The sequence below is a fragment of the Anomaloglossus baeobatrachus genome, chromosome 1, assembly GCF_048569485.1.
Source record: "Anomaloglossus baeobatrachus isolate aAnoBae1 chromosome 1, aAnoBae1.hap1, whole genome shotgun sequence".
NCBI lineage: Eukaryota > Metazoa > Chordata > Amphibia > Anura > Aromobatidae > Anomaloglossus > Anomaloglossus baeobatrachus.
Window position 1 is genome coordinate 13,237,907 of NC_134353.1, and position 16,209 is coordinate 13,254,115.

Consider the following 16,209-nt stretch of genomic DNA (forward strand, 5'->3'; position numbering starts at 1 on the left):
AGTAGTGACATCACATCGAGCTAGCCTATTAAATCTACAGAAAGTAGTGACATCACCGGGAGCCAGCCTATTAAATCTACAGAAAGTAGTGACATCACCGGGAGCCAGCCTATTACATCTACAGAAAGTAGTGACATCACAAGGGGCCAGCCTATTACATCTACAGAAAGTAGTGACATCACAGGGAGCAAGCCTATTACATGTACAGAAAGTGGTGACATCACCGGGAGCCAGCCTATTAAATCTACAGAAAGTAGTGACATCACAAGGGGCCAGCCTATTACATCTACAGAAAGTGGTGACATCACCAAGAGCCAGCCTATTACATCTACAGAAAGTAGTGACATCACCAAGAGCCAGCCTATTACATCTACAGAAAGTAGTGACATCACCGAGAGCCAGCCTATTACATCTACAGAAAGTAGTGACATCACAGGGAGCCAGCCTATTACATCTACAGAAAGTAGTGACATCACCAAGAGCCAGCCTATTACATCTACAGAAAGTAGTGACATCACCGGGAGCCAGCCTATTAAATCTACAGAAAGTAGTGACATCACAAGGGGCCAGCCTATTACATCTACAGAAAGTAGTGACATCACAAGGGGCCAGCCTATTACATCTACAGAAAGTAGTGACATCACCAAGAGCCAGCCTATTACATCTACAGAAAGTAGTGACATCACCAAGAGCCAGCCTATTACATCTACAGAAAGTAGTGACATCACCGAGAGCAAGCCTATTACATCTACAGAAAGTAGTGACATCACCAAGAGCCAGCCTATTATATCTACAGAAAGTAGTGACATCACCAAGAGCCAGCCTATTACATGTACAGAAAGTGGTGACATCACCGGGAGCCAGCCTATTAAATCTACAGAAAGTAGTGACATCACAAGGGGCCAGCCTATTACATCTACAGAAAGTAGTGACATCACAGGGAGCCAGCCTATTACATCTACAGAAAGTAGTGACATCACAAGGGGCCAGCCTATTACATCTACAGAAAGTGGTGACATCACAGGGAGCCAGCCTATTACATCTACAGAAAGTAGTGACATCACCAAGAGCCAGCCTATTACATCTACAGAAAGTAGTGACATCACCGAGAGCCAGCCTATTACATCTACAGAAAGTAGTGACATCACCAAGAGCCAGCCTATTACATCTACAGAAAGTAGTGACATCACCAAGAGCCAGCCTATTACATCTACAGAAAGTAGTGACATCACCAAGAGCCAGCCTATTACATCTACAGAAAGTGGTGACATCACCGGGAGCCAGCCTATTACATCTACAGAAAGTGGTGACATCATAGGGAGCCAGCCTATTACATCTACAGAAAGTGGTGACATCACCAAGAGCCAGCCTATTACATCTACAGAAAGTGGTGACATCACCAAGAGCCAGCCTATTACATCTACAGAAAGTGGTGACATCATAGGGAGCCAGCCTATTAAATCTACAGAAAGTAGTGACATCACAGGGAGCCAGCCTATTACATCTACAGAAAGTGGTGACATCATAGGGAGCCAGCCTATTAAATCTACAGAAAGTAGTGACATCATAGGGAGCCAGCCTATTACATCTACAGAAAGTAGTGACATCACCAAGAGCCAGCCTATTACATCTACAGAAAGTAGTGATATCACAGGGAGCCAGCCTATTACATCTACAGAAAGTAGTGACATCACTGGGAGCCAGCCTATTACATCTACAGAAAGTAGTGACATCACCAAGAGCCAGCCTATTACATCTACAGAAAGTGGTGACATCATAGGGAGCCAGCCTATTAAATCGACAGAAAGTAGTGACATCACAGGGAGCCAGCCTATTAAATTTACAGAAAGTAGTGACATCACATCGAGCCAGCCTATTAAATCGACAGAAAGTAATGACATCACAAGGGGCCAGCCTAGTAAATCGACAGAAAGTAGTGATATCACAGGGAGCCAGCCTATTAAATCTACAGAAAGTAATGACATCACAGGGAGCCAGTCTATTACATCAACAAAAAGTGGTGACATCATAGGGAGCCAGCCTATTACATCTACAGAAAGTAGTGACATCACCAAGAGCCAGCCTATTATATCTACAGAAAGTAGTGACATCACCGGGAGCCAGCCTATTAAATCTACAGAAAATAGTGACATCACAGGGAGCCAGCCTATTAAATCAACAAAAAGTGGTGACATCATAGGGAGCCAGCCTATTAAATCGACAGAAAGTGGTGACATCACATGGAGCCAGCCTATTAAATCTACAGAAAGTAGTGACATCACAGGGAGCCAGCCTATTAAATCAACAGAAAGTGGTGACATCACATCGAGCCAGCCTATTAAATTTACAGAAAGTAGTGACATCACAAGGGGCCAGCCTATGAAATCTACAGAAAGTAGTGACATCACAGGGAGCCAGCCTATTAAATTTACAGAAAGTGGTGACATCACAGGGAGCCAGCCTATTAAATCGACAGAAAGTAGTGACATCACAGGGAGCCAGCCTATTAAATTTACAGACAGTAGTGACATCACATCGAGCCAGCCTATTAAATCGACAGAAAGTAATGACATCACAAGGGGCCAGCCTATTAAATCTACAGAAAGTGGTGACATCACAGGGAGCCAGCCTATTAAATCTACAGAAAGTGGTGACATCACAGGGAGCCAGCCTATTAAATCTACAGAAAGTGGTGACATCACAGGGAGCCAGCCTATTACATCTACAGAAAGTGGTGACATCACAGGGAGCCAGCCTATTACATCTACAGAAAGTGGTGACATCACCGGGAGCTAGCCTATTAAATCTACAGAAAGTAATGACATCACAAGGGGCCAGCCTATTAAATCAATAGAAAGTAGTGACATTACAGGGAGCCAGCCTATTACATCTACAGAAAGTGGTGACATCACCGGGAGCCAGCCTATTAAATCTACAGAAAGTGGTGACATCACAAGGGGCCAGCCTATTAAATCTACAGAAAGTAGTGACATCACAGGGAGCCAGCCTATTAAATCTACAGAAATTAGTGACATCACAAGGGGCCAGCCTATTAAATCTACAGAAAGTGGTGACATCACAGGGAGCCAGCCTATTAAATCTACAGAAAGTGGTGACATCACAAGGGGCCAGCCTATTAAATCTACAGAAAGTAGTGACATCACAGGGAGCCAGCCTATTAAATCTACAGAAAGTGGTGACATCACAAGGGGCCAGCCTATTAAATCTACAGAAAGTAGTGACATCACCACAAACCAGCCTATGAAATCAGTGACGTTTTGACATTACAGACAACCAATGATGTTATCAGGAAGTAGTGACATCACTAGGCACGATACAGGTGCTTCAATGTTATTTTCTACTAAAGATCAGATCTGGGTATGGTCTTCCCCTTCTCTTTCTTCTCTTTCCCTGGCTCTGGTCTTCCTCTTCTCTTTCTTCTCTCCCCCTGGCTCTGATCTTCTCACTTCTCTCTTTTTTTTTCTCACCCCCTGGCTCTGGTCTTCACCCCTCTTTCTTCTCTCCCCCCTAGCTCTGGTCTTCGACCCTCTCTTCTCTCCCCCCTAGCTCTGGTCTTCACCCCTCTCTTTTTTTCTCACCCACTGGCTCTGGTCTTCTCACCTCTCTCTTCTTCTCTCCACCTGACTCTGGTCTTCGCCCCTCTTTTTTGTCTTTCCCTGGCTCTGGTCTTCCTCATCTCTTTCTTCTCTCCCCCTGACTCTGGTCTTCACCCCTCTTTCTTCTCACCCGCTGGCTCTGGTCTTCGCCCCCTTACATTTCTCCCTGGCTGTGGTCTTCCCCTTCTCTTACTTGTCTCCCCCTGGTTCTGGGCTTCTCACCTCTCTTTTTTTCTCCCCCCCCCCGACTCTGGTCTTCACCCCTATTTCTTCTCTCACTCTGGCTGTGGTCTTTCCATTCTCTTTCTTCTCTCCCCCTAGCTCTGGTTTTCGCCCCTCTTTCTTCTTACCCGCTGACTCTGGTCTTCGCCCCTATCTTTCTTCTCACCCGCTGACTCTGGTCTTCGCCCCTATCTTTCTTCTCACCCGCTGGCTCTGGTCTTCCCCTTCTCTTTCTTCTCTCTCTCTGACTCTGGCCTTCGCCCCTCTCTCTCTTCTCACTCCTGACACTAGTCTCAGCCCCTGTTTTTCTTCTCGCCACTCACTCTAGTTTTCGCCCCTCTCTTTCTTCTCACCCCTGACTCTGGTCTTCACATCTCTTTCTTCTCTCCCCTGGCTTTAGTCTTCTCTCCTCTTTCTTTCATCCCTCTGACTCTGGTCTTAACCCCTCTCTTTCTTCTCTACTTTTGACTCTGGTCTTAGAGAGAGAAGAAAGAGAGGGGCTAAGATCAGAGTCAGAGGGATGAAAGAAAGGGGTGAAGACCACAGTTAGGGGGAGAGAAAAAAAGAGAGGTGAGAACACCAGAGACTTGTCATCTTCTTCTTTTCTCGTTCTTCTTTCGCTATCTCTGGTCTCCATCAATCCCTTCTTTTCTTCTTTCATCTGCTTCTGGTCTTCGCACTTCTCTTTATTCCCTCCTCATGACTCTGGTCTGTGCTCTTCTCTTTCTTGTCTCCCCCTGGACCTGGTCTTCGCCCCTCTTTCTCCTCTCCCCTTGGCTCTGGTCTTAACCCCGTAATCTGGTTTAATTCATGTTTATTTACGCTCATAGCTCCTCATCTTGAAAGTTGAATGCGATCTCTCTGTTGATATGAGTGTGTCTTCTTGTGGAACTGTCTGTCAGTGAGTGGAGTCTGTCCTCAGCGACCAGCTCATCCTGTGATCAGTTTGAAAAGCTCTTTTCATATATACAAAGCTTTCCCCCCACCAACTTTCAATAGTGACCCTATATTCATCATTTTTGACCTGGAGACAGTCAGTCCACAAGTGAATAAGAAATGCCAGCCTCATAACATTTCTCAGAGATGAAAAGGGCCCATATTATTCATATTAATATTTCAGCGATACCTTCATTGTGACCACCATTAGTCAGATTTCCTTTGTCCTTTTCCATCTAAAGTTAGGTATAACAATAGATGCTTCTGGTCTACATGGTTGTGTGAGGTTTTTTCATAGTCTTTTGTTTCTCGGAATGTAAAAAAAAATTTCTTCAGGTGGAATCTTGGCCCGAGTCTTGTGATACTCGTGGGTTCACGGCCAGAGACTTCTAGTTTAGTTGGGCATTTTCTATTTCTGCTTGACTCTTGGGCAGAGCCTTTTGGTTCATGTGGACTCCTGACCAGAGTTGCCTGGTTCTAGTGGGCTGTTGTTCAGAGACTTTTGTTGAGATCTTGATTACAGTTTCTGCTTCTGATGGCTTCTGATGGCCTCTTGGCCAAAATCCTTTCTCTTTTGGTGGCCTCTTGAACAGAGTCTTCTACTTTTGGTGGCCTATTGACTCAAGTCTAAAGCTTTTGGTTGCCTCTTCACCAGAATCTTTTGGGTTTAAGTGGGCTCTTGGCTAGAGGCTTATAGTTTAGGTGGACTCTTGGCCAGAGTGTTTTTGTTCTGGTACACGGTTAAGCAGAGTTCTTGTGAGCTCTTGGTTAGAGTCTTCTACAGTAGTTCATGTGTAATTCCTGGCCAGAGTTTTCTGTTTCTTGTGAGTTTTTAGAAAGAGTCTTCTGTTTCTTTTTGGCTCTTAGCCAGAGTCTTCTGGCTATGGTGTTCTCTTGGCCAGAGTCTTCTGGCTTTTGTAAGTGTTTGGCTAGAGTCCTCTGGTTCTAATGGATGCTTGTACAGAGTCTTCTGATTAATGTGAGCGCTTGGCCAGAGTGTTCTGGTTTTCATGGTGCCTGGCAAGAGTTTTTCAGTTATGGTGGGTACTTAATCAGAGTTTTCTGGTTCTGGATGGCATGTGGACAGACCTTCTCCTAGTGGTGGTCCCTTGACTAGAGTCTTCTAGGTTTTATTGGGCGTATGGCTAGAGTCTTCTTGTTTTGGTTAGCTCTTGGTCATTGGCTAGAGATGAATTTCTGTCTTCAGCGTCTGGGTGGTTCTGTGAATGACTTGTAACGCTCCTGATATACAGTATATGATGCCTCCCCAATCTCCTGTATATGCCAATAATGACCCATCAGTTATGTGCTTCTCCTCTAACTTGGAGACACTCCATCAACCAGTGGATAGGAAATGTTAGTCTTGCAAGGTGTTTCAGAGATGAGTACAGCCCAAGACCTCCTGAGGATTTTAGAGGAATCATAGTAATATTACAATGATCGAAATCCTTGTGTAGAAGACCACAATGTTATTTCCATTATCTCTTCTTCTATAGGGTAGATATAATAGTAGATGCTTCTGGTTTTCCTGGTTCCGATAGACTCTTGCCCAAAGTTTTCTGCTTCTAGTTTGGTACTCTAAATAGAGTCTTCTGAATGTTTTTAGTATTTTTAGTTCTAGTGCACTGTTTGCCAGAGATATCTGTTTTTGTTGTTTTCATGTCCAGATTCTTCTGGTTCTGTTGGATTTTTCGCCAGAGTCTTTAGGTGGGTGAGCACTTGGTCAGAGTCATCTAATTTTGGTGAGCACCTGGCCAGATTCTCCTTGTTTTAGTGGACTCTTGATCAGAGTCTTCTGCTTCTGGTGGCCTTTTCGCCAGTCTTTCGGTTTAGGTGTACTCTTGGCCTGAGACTTATGGTTCTCATAGCCTCTTGGCCAGAGTCTTTCAGTCCTGGTGTGCACTTTAGCAGAAAGTTCTGTTTTTTTGCTGGGATCTTGGCCTTAGTCTTCTGGTTTTGCTGAGCAGCTCTTTGCCAGAGTCTTTTAGCTCTGATTGGCTCATGGCCAATGTCCACTGGTTCTGGTAGGCACTTAAACAGGGTCTTATTCTTTTAGTGGGTACTTGCCACAGTTTTACTATTCTGAGTGCTTCACCAGAATCTTCTTGTTTTGGTGGTAGCTTGGACAGAATCTTTTGTTTGTGGTGGGCGCTTGGCCAGAATCCTCTGGTTTTAGTAGGCACTTGGCCAGAATCCTCTTGTTTTGATGGGCACTTGGTCATTGCCTTCTTGTTTTGGTGAGTTTCTGGTCATATTTTTCTCATTCTGGTGGGTGCTTGGACACAGTCTTAACTTTCTGATGAGTCTTCTGGTTTTGTTGGCAATTGGATAGTTTTCTTGTTTTGGTGGGCTTTTGTCCAGAGGATTCTGCTTATGCTGAACTCTTGGCCTAGCCTTCTTGCTTTCATGGGCTTTAGGTCAGAGTTTCCTGGCTCTGGTAAGCCCATGACCAGAGTCCTCTGGTTTTGGTGGGTGCTAGACCAGAGTTCTTCGGTTCTTGGAGTCTTTTGACCAGAGTCTTCTGGTTCTCGTGGGTGCTTGGCCAGAGATCTTTGGTTCTTGGTTAGTTTGCCAGAGTCTTCTGGTTCTTGTGGGTGCTTAGTCAGAGTTCTTCAGGTCTGTTGATCAGAGTGTTTTGGTTCTGGTGGGTGCTTGTTCCAGGGTTTTTGGGGTCTGTTGGCCAGTCTTCTTCTGGTTCTGGTAGGTGCTTGGCGTGGCTTCTGGATTTAGTAAGTGTTCAGTGTCTTCTAATTTAGGAGTGTTTCGCTTGGCAAGTCTCTTCTAGTATTCATGGATGCTTGGCTTGTTTTAGTGAGCTCTTGGCCCAAATCCTCTAACATTGGTGGGCTCTTGGTCAGAACTTTAAGGTTTTGTTTAGCTCTTGGCCATAGATGCCTGGTTCTACTACACTTGTGGCCAGAGATATATGGCACTGATGGGCTATTGGCTAGAGTCTTCTGTTTCTGGTGACCTCTTAGCCAGAGGCAGATGCTGAGGGGGACACATGTGGAGACCAATTTGAGGTAGTTAGTGGAGTTGGCACATAGAGGTAGATATGTATAGACAGATACTGGGGGTCACATGGAGACATATCAGTGGGGCAAATACAGGAAGTTACATAGAGGCAGATGTCAGGGGGCACGTAAAGGCAGATATGGGGTGGTGGCATCATGCTGTTAGTGGAGATCTTCTAAGACTGTACAGAGATATTTCTTTTAGCTAAGGGTTTGTGCTCCCTGTGCTGGTAAATGTATTGTGGAGTCCAGGCTGTGTATCTCACAAAGGATTGTCTACACTGGATATCAATTTTCTGCAGTGAAACATCTGCAGTCAGAACCTTTCTACTCACTGATAGCAAGCAGCGCTCTTACAAATGTGGAGATGAATACACAACAATCCGTGGCACCTGGAACGGGAGAGCGCTGCTAGAAATTGCCACTAAGCCCTATCGTAGCCGACCATTCTCCGATAAGTGGCCTGTGATGGCGCCCCAGCATACCCAGACCTTACTCTTCCTCTTGGCTTTTGACCTTCCCAAGGTCAGTTTGCAGTCATTACCAGACTTTGCACCATCCACTGCAGCCGGTGAAAAGCTTTCTTGTATCCTGTCTGTGTAGGCATGATTGGTTCCGGTGATGTTGGGTGGTTGATGCCCATGGGCCGGTTTGCTGCTGTGGTCCCTGTAGATTTGGTTCTTGACCTTCCCATAGTCAGTTTACAGATGTCACCAGACTTTGCACCATTCCGCAGCAGCCACGTGAAGCTTTCTTGTATCCTGTCTATGTAGACGCTCATATGATAGGTTTTGGTGATGTTGGGTGGTTGATGCCCATGGGCCGGTCTGCTGTCATGGTCCCTGTAGACTCAGGTCTTGACCTTCCCAAGGTCAGTTTGCAAACATTACCAGAGTTTGCAGCATCCACAGCAGCCGGTGGGAAGCTTTCTTTTATTCTGTTTGTGTAGGCATGATTGGTTCCGGTGATTTTGGGTGGTTGATGTCCATGGGCCGGTCTGCTGTTATGGTCCCTGTAGACTCGGGTCTTGACCTTCCCAAGGTCAGTTTGCAGACGTTACCAGACTTTGCACCATCCTCAGCAGCCGGGGGAAGCTTTCTTGTATCCTGTCTGTGTAGACGCTCACATAATTGGTTCCGGTGATGTGGGGTGGTTGATACCCATGGGCCAGTTTGCTGCCGTGGTCCCTGTAGACTCGGGTCTTGACCTTCCCAAGGTCAGTTTCCAGACGTTACCAGACTTTGCACCATCCACAGCAGTCGGTGGGAAGCTTTCTTGTATCCTGTCTGTGTTGTAGACATAATTGGTTCCGGTGATTTTGGGTGGTTGATGCCCATGGGCCGGTCTGCTGTCATAGTCCCTGTAGACTCGGGTCTTGACCTTCCCAAGGTCAGTTTGCAGAGGTTACCAGACTTTGCACCATCCTCAGCAGCCAGTGGGAAGCTTTCTTGTATCCTTTCTGTGTAGACATAATTGGTTCCGGTGATTTTGGGTGGTTGATGCCCATGGGCCAGTCTGCTGTCATGGTCCCTGTAGACTCGGGTCTTGACCTTCCCAAGGTTAGTTTGCAGACGTTACCAGACTTTGCACCATCCACAGCAGCCGGTGGGAATCTTTCTTGTATCCTGTCTGTGTAGACCTAATTGGTTCCGGTGATTTTGGGTGGTTGATGCCCATGGGCCGGTCTGCTGTCATGGTCCCTGTAGACTCGGGTCTTGACCTTCCCAAGGTTAGTTTGCAGAGATTACCAGACTTTGCACCATCCTCAGCAGCCGGGGGAAGCTTTCTTGAATCCTGTCTGTGTAGACATAATTGGTTCCGGTGATTTTGGGTGGTTGATGCCCATGGGCCGGTTTGCTGCCGTGGTCTCTGTAGACTCGGGTCTTGACCTTCCCAAGGTCCGTTTGCAGAGGTTACCAGACTTTGCACCATTCTCAGCAGCCGGGGGAAGCTTTCTTATATCCTGTCTGTGTAGACGCTCACATGATTGGTTCTGGTGATGTTGGGTGGTTGATGCCCATGGGTCAGTTTGCTGTCATGGTCTCTGTAGACTCGGGTCTTGACCTTCCCAAGGTTAGTTTGCAGACGTTACCAGACTTTGCACCATCCACAGCAGCCAGTGGAAAGCTTTCTTGTATTCAGTTTGTGTAGACATAATTGGTTCCGGTGATTTTGGGTGGTTGATGCCCATGGGCCGGTTTGCTGCCGTGGTCTCTGTAGACTCGGGTCTTGACCTTCCAAGCTTTCTTGTATCCTGTCTGTGTAGACATAATTGGTTCTGGTGATTTTAAGTGGTTGATGCCCATGGGCCGGTTTGCTGCCGTGGTCTCTGTAGACTCGGGTCTTGACCTTCCCAAGGTCAGTTTGCAGAGATTACCAGACTTTGCACCATCCTCAGCAGCCGGGGGAAGCTTTTTTGTATCCTGTCTGTGTAGACGCTCACATGATTGGTTCTGGTGATGTTGGGTGGTTGATGCCCATGGGCCAGTTTGCTGTCATGGTCCCTGTAGACTCGGGTCTTGACCTTCCCAAGGTCCGTTTGCAGAGGTTACCAGACTTTGCACCATCCACAGCAGCCGGTGGGAAGCTTTCTTGTATTCGGTCTGTGTAGACATAATTCGTTCCGGTGATTTTGGGTGGTTGATGCCCATGGGCCGGTTTGCTGTTGTGGTCTCTGTAGACTCGGGTCTTGACCTTCCAAGCTTTCTTGTATCTTGTCTGTGTAGACGCTCGCATGATTGGTTCCGGTGATGTTGGGTGGTTGATACCCATGGGCCGGTTTGCTGCCGTGGTCCCTGTAGACTCGGGTGGTCTTCGGGCCTCCTCCGTCTGCCTCCTCCGAGCCCCTCTTGTCACAGCCCAGCCCCAGTGGTTTAGAGAGCGCGATAAGTGCCCTATCAACATGTTAATCAAATTACTTATGAGCCAAAATTGTGGCTTTTCATTAATTATACAAGATTATTCTAATTGCAAATTCAAATTTATTCGCTCTGAACAGAAGGTGTTCTGCAATGTTTCAGGGAATTTGCATATTAAATGGGGAGAGTGGCGCATTATGTATGCTAATTTATGCGTATTGTCTTTATTTTTAACTGGCAGACCATATGCACGGCTGCTGCTTAAGTAGGTGAAGAAGTGGCAGGGAGCTTCATTGCCGCTCGCTGGAGTCTTGGCTCTGGCAGCGGCGGCATCACCTGGTGCCGGGAGCGCAGGGATCAGTCTCCGCGGTACATGACTATGGAGATGATGAGGAGACGTCTGATAATGGAGCCGCGCAGAAATACATCCCTCATTGCTGCTTCCATCCATCCGGTGTGTGGGGAAGACGCCACAAGTCTCCACCACTCCTGGTCATCTGCTGGGGATGTCCATCGAGGCCACCAGTGACTGAGGACCTTCAGGACGAGGCTCCTGGTGACCATTCAGGGAACCCTCCGACCTTGACCCCCTACCTACAGATGTCTGGCAGAGGGGTCTGCGGGCTTTGCGCTGCCACCACCACCTCCACCGAGAGCTTCACCCGCTGCACGGTCTTGTTCCATCACCATTTTATCTTCGTCTTTCTTGCTTTCTGCCTTTCATGCTGTCTTCTGCTCCCTGAGTTCTGTAACAAGTCTGTGCAGCCAGTGAAGCAGTATCCTGTACAGGAATAATGTGAGGCTGTTTATTCAGAGAGCTAACGTGTTGTACAGCAAGTAATGCACAGCTGTGGAGCCAGAGAGGCAGTGCACTGTGCAGCACATAATACAGGTCTGTGCACCCAAAGAAGCACTGTCTTGTGCAGCAGATAATACAAGGCTCTGCAGCAAGGGGTGCACTGCCCTTTACAGCAAATAATACAAGTCTGTTCAGATATAGAGGCAGTTCTCTGTAGCAGATAATACAGTGCTGTGTAGCCCAAGAGGCAGTGTGCTGTACAGCAGATAATACAAGGCTGTGCAGCCAGAGAGGCAGTGTGCTGTACAGCAGATAATACAAGGCTGTAAAGCCATAGAGGCAGTGTCCTGTACAGCAGATACTACAAGGCTGTGCAGCCTGAGAGGCAGTGTCCTGTACAGCAGATAATACAAGGCTCTGCAGTCGAGAGGCAGTGTGCTGTATAGCAGATAATACAAGTCTGTACAGCCTGAGAGGCAGTGTGCTGTACAACAGATAATACAAGGCTGTGCAGCCAGAGAGGCAGTGTATTGTACCACACATAATACAGGTCTGTGCACCCAAAGAAGCAGTGTCTTGTGCAGCAGGTAATACAAGGCTCTGCAGCAAGGGGTGCACTGCCTTTTACAGCAGATAATACAAGTCTGTTCAGATGTAGAGGCAGTGTTCTCTACAGCAGATAATACAATGCTGTGTAGCCCAAGAGGCAGTGTGCTGTACAGCAAATACTACAAGGCTGTGCAGCCAGAGAGGCAGTGTCCTGTACAACAGATACTACAAGGCTGTGCAGCCAGAGAGGCAGTGTCCTGTACAACAGATACTACAAGGCTGTGCAGCCAGACAGGCAGTGTTCTCTACAGCAGATAATACAATGCTGTGTAGCCCAAGAGGCAGTGTCCTGTACAACAGATACTACAAGATTGTGCAGGAAAGTAGGATAAACCGCACATAAGGCCCAGCATGGAGCTTCCCACAGCAGACTTCCTACCTCCACTCACAGACCACTAATGATCACCCCTGGACCTCCTTATATCCACCATACCGGGGGGCGGTTATGTGAGCAGCCGGTCCCACCCATTTGTCTGAGTGCTTGTAAACCCAGTACTGACACGCACTAGTAACCTCCTCAGTACTATACGTGCTGGAGCTTACATCACTGATGATAACCACCTCTGTGATACATATCTCCCCTCCATGGTGTGTCCTACGACCATCTCACAAAGACTGCTATGCAGCCAGACAGGCAGTGTGCTGTATAGCAGATCCGGCACCATCTCACCATTGTACATACAATTAGGTTCAGAAATCTTTGGACAGTGACCAAATCTTCGTGATTTCAGCTCTGCAGGCCACTATTTTTTATGTCAAATGAAACAACTGAGATGCAGTTGAGGTGGAGACTTTCAGGTTTAATTAAAGGAGTTGAACAAACATTTCCCATGCCACGTTTAGGAATTGCAGCCACTTTTCTACAAACCCTAAATGAACTTTCCCATAAATTAAGTGTTCATGTTTTACTCTATTGTGGAGAATCCTTTGTAGCAATGACTGAAGTCTTCCGGCCGTGGACTTCTTCATCCCTGGTCTCCTCAGGTGTGAGGCGTCCAGCCATGGGCATCTCCATTGCTGGTCTCCTCCGGTGTGAGGCTTCCAGTCGTGGACGTCTCCATCGCTGGTCTCCTCCGGTATGAGGCTTCCAGTCTTGGACATCTCCATCGCTGGTCTCCTCCAGTGTGAGGCTTCTGGCCAAAGACGTCACCATCGCTGGTCTCCCCCGGTGTGAGTCTTTTGGCCGTGTACATCTCCATCGCTGGTCTCCTCCAGTGTGAGGCTTCCGGCCATGGACGCCTCCATCGCTGGTCTCCTGTTCTATGAGGCTTCCTGCCAAGGGCGTCACCATCGCTGGTCTCCTCCAGTGTGAGGCTTCTGGCCAAAGACGTCACCATCGCTGGTCTCCCCCGGTGTGAGTCTTTTGGCCGTGTACATCTCCATCGCTGGTCTCCTCCAGTGTGAGGCTTCCGGCCATGGACGCCTCCATCGCTGGTCTCCTGTACTATGAGGCTTCCTGCCAAGGGCGTCACCATCGCTGGTCTCCTCCAGTGTGAGGCTTCTGGCCAAAGACGTCACCATCGCTGGTCTCCCCCGGTGTGAGTCTTTTGGCCGTGTACATCTCCATCGCTGGTCTCCTCCAGTGTGAGCCTTCCGGCCATGGACGCCTCCATCGCTGGTCTCCTGTACTATGAGGCTTCCTGCCAAGGGCGTCACCATCGCTGGTCTCCTCCAGTGTGAGGCTTCGGGCCATGTACCTCTCCATTGCTGGTTTCCTCCATTGTGAGGCTTCGGGCCATGTACCTCTCCATTGCTGGTCTCCTCCAGTGTGAGGTTTCCGGCCAAAGATGTCACCATCGCTGGTCTCCTCCGGTGTGAGGCTTCGGGCCATGAATGTCTCCATCACTGGTCTCCTCCATTGTGAGGCTTCCGGCCATGTACCTCTCCATTGCTCGTCTCCTCCAGTGTGAGGCTTCCGGCCATGTACCTCTCCATTGCTGGTCTCCTCCATTGTGAGGTTTCCGGCCATGTACCTCTCCATTGCTGGTCTCCTCCAGTGTGAGGCTTCTGGCTATGTACCTCTCCATCTCCATCGCTGGTCTCCTCCAGTGTGAGGCTTCCGGCCAAGGATGTCACCATTGCTGGTCTCCTCCGGTGTAAGGCTTCCGGCCATGAATGTCTGCATCGCTGGTCTCCTCCATTGTGAGACTTCCGGCCATGTACCTCTTTATTGCTGGTCTCTTCCAGTGTGAGGCTTCTGGCCATGTACCTCTCCATTGCTGGTTTCCTCCATTGTGAGGCTTCGGGCCATGTACCTCTGCATTTCTTGTCTCCTCCAGTGTGAGGCTTCCAGCCATGTACCTCTCCATCGCTGGTCTCCTACAATGTGAGGCTTCTGGCTATGGACGTCTCCATTGCTGATCTCCTCCAGTGTGAGGCTTCCGGCCAAGGATGTGACCATCGCTGGTCTCCTCCAGTGTGAGGCTTCCGGCCATTAATGTCTCCATCGCTGGTCTCCTCCATTAGGAGGGAGGCTTCCGGCCATGTACCTCTCCATTGCTGGTCTCCTCCATTGTGAGGCCTCCGGCCATGTACCTCTCCATTGCTGGTCTCCTCCATTGTGAGGCTTCCGGCCATGTACCTCTCCATTGCTGGTCTCCTCCAGTGTGAGGTTTCTGGCCATGTACCTCTCCATCGCTGGTCTCCTCCAGTATGAGGCTTCCGGATGTGGACGTCTCCATCGCTGGTCTCCTCCTGGGTGAGGCTTTGCCGCCTTTACTGTGGTGACTTCAGTTGTTTCTTGTTTGTGGCTCTTTCTCCTTAAGTTTTGTCTTAATCCTGTGAAACGCAGCTTGATGGGGCTGAGATCTGGTGAGGACTCGGCCATTGCAGAATATTCCATTTCTTCACTTTCGCGGGATGTTTTGGGTCATTGTCCATCTTTCTGTGAAGTGTCGTCCAGTCATTGCTGCATTTGGTTAAATTTGCGCAGAAAGTCTCTCCCTGTGCACTTCAGAATTCATCCGGCGGCTTCTGTCCTCAGTCACATCAATAATAACCACTAGTGCCCCAGGGTCATTGTCAGTCCTGCAAGCCTGGCCAGCACACCGCCTCTACCATGTGTTACAGAGGACGTGCTGTGCTCTGGATCAGGAGCTGCTCCAAGCCTTCTCCAGACTTTCTTCCATCATTATGGTGCAACTCCTTGTGGTGACTCCTCTGTATTTGCCCCTTGTGGGGACTCCTCTGTATTTGCTCCTTGTGGTGACTCCTCTGTATTTCCTCCTTGTGGTGACCCCTCTGTATTTGCACCTTGTGGTGACCCCTCTGTATTTGCATCTTGTGGTGACTCCTCTGTATTTTCTCCTTGTGTTGACCCCTCTGTATTTGCACCTTGTGGTGACTCCTCTGTATTTGCTCCTTGTGGTGACTCCTCTGTATTTGCTCCTTGTAGTGACTCCTCTGTATTTGCTCCTTGTGGTGACTCCTCTGTATTTGCTCCTTGTGGTGACTCCTCTGTATTTGCTCCTTGTGGTGACTCCTCTGTATTTCCACCTTGTGGTGACTCCTCTGTATTTGCACCTTGTGGTGACTCCTCTGAATTTCCACCTTGTTGTGACCCCTCTGTATTTGCACCTTGTGGTGACTCCTCTGTATTTGCACCTTGTGATGACTCCTCTGTATTTGCACCTTGTGGTGACTCCTCTGTATTTTCACCTTGTGGTGACTCCTCTGTATTTGTTCCTTGTGGTGACTCTTCTGTATTTGCTCCTTCTGGTGACCCCTCTGTATTTGCCCCTTGTGGTGACTCCTCTGTATTTTCTCCTTGTGGTGACTCCTCTGTATTTGCTCCTTGTGGTGACTCCTCTGTATTTGTTCCTTGTGGTAACTCCTCTGTATTTGATCCTTGTGGTGACCCCTCTGTATTTGCTCCTTGTGGTGACTCCTCTGTATTTGCTCCTTGTGGTGACTCCCCTGTATTTGCTCCTTGTGGTGACCCCTCTGTATTTGCACCTTGTGGTGACCCCTCTGTATTTGCTCCTTGTGGTGACTCCCCTGTATTTGCTCCTTGTGGTGACTCCTCTGTATTTGCACCTTGTGGTGACCCCTCTGTATTTTCTCCTTGTGGTGACTCCCCTGTATTTGCTCCTTGTGGTGACTCCTCTGTATTTGCTCCTTGTGGTGACTCCTCTGTATTTGCTCCTTCTGGTGAC

At 48.2% G+C, this 16,209-nt stretch overlaps 1 protein-coding gene across 1 annotated transcript in view; it reads left to right on the forward strand.

Moving 5' to 3' along the window:
• Positions 1-16,209, forward strand: part of LOC142303855 (transcription factor COE3-like) — a 122,977-nt gene that overhangs the window by 47,122 nt on the left and 59,646 nt on the right. The gene's annotated exons all lie outside the window — the stretch shown is intronic.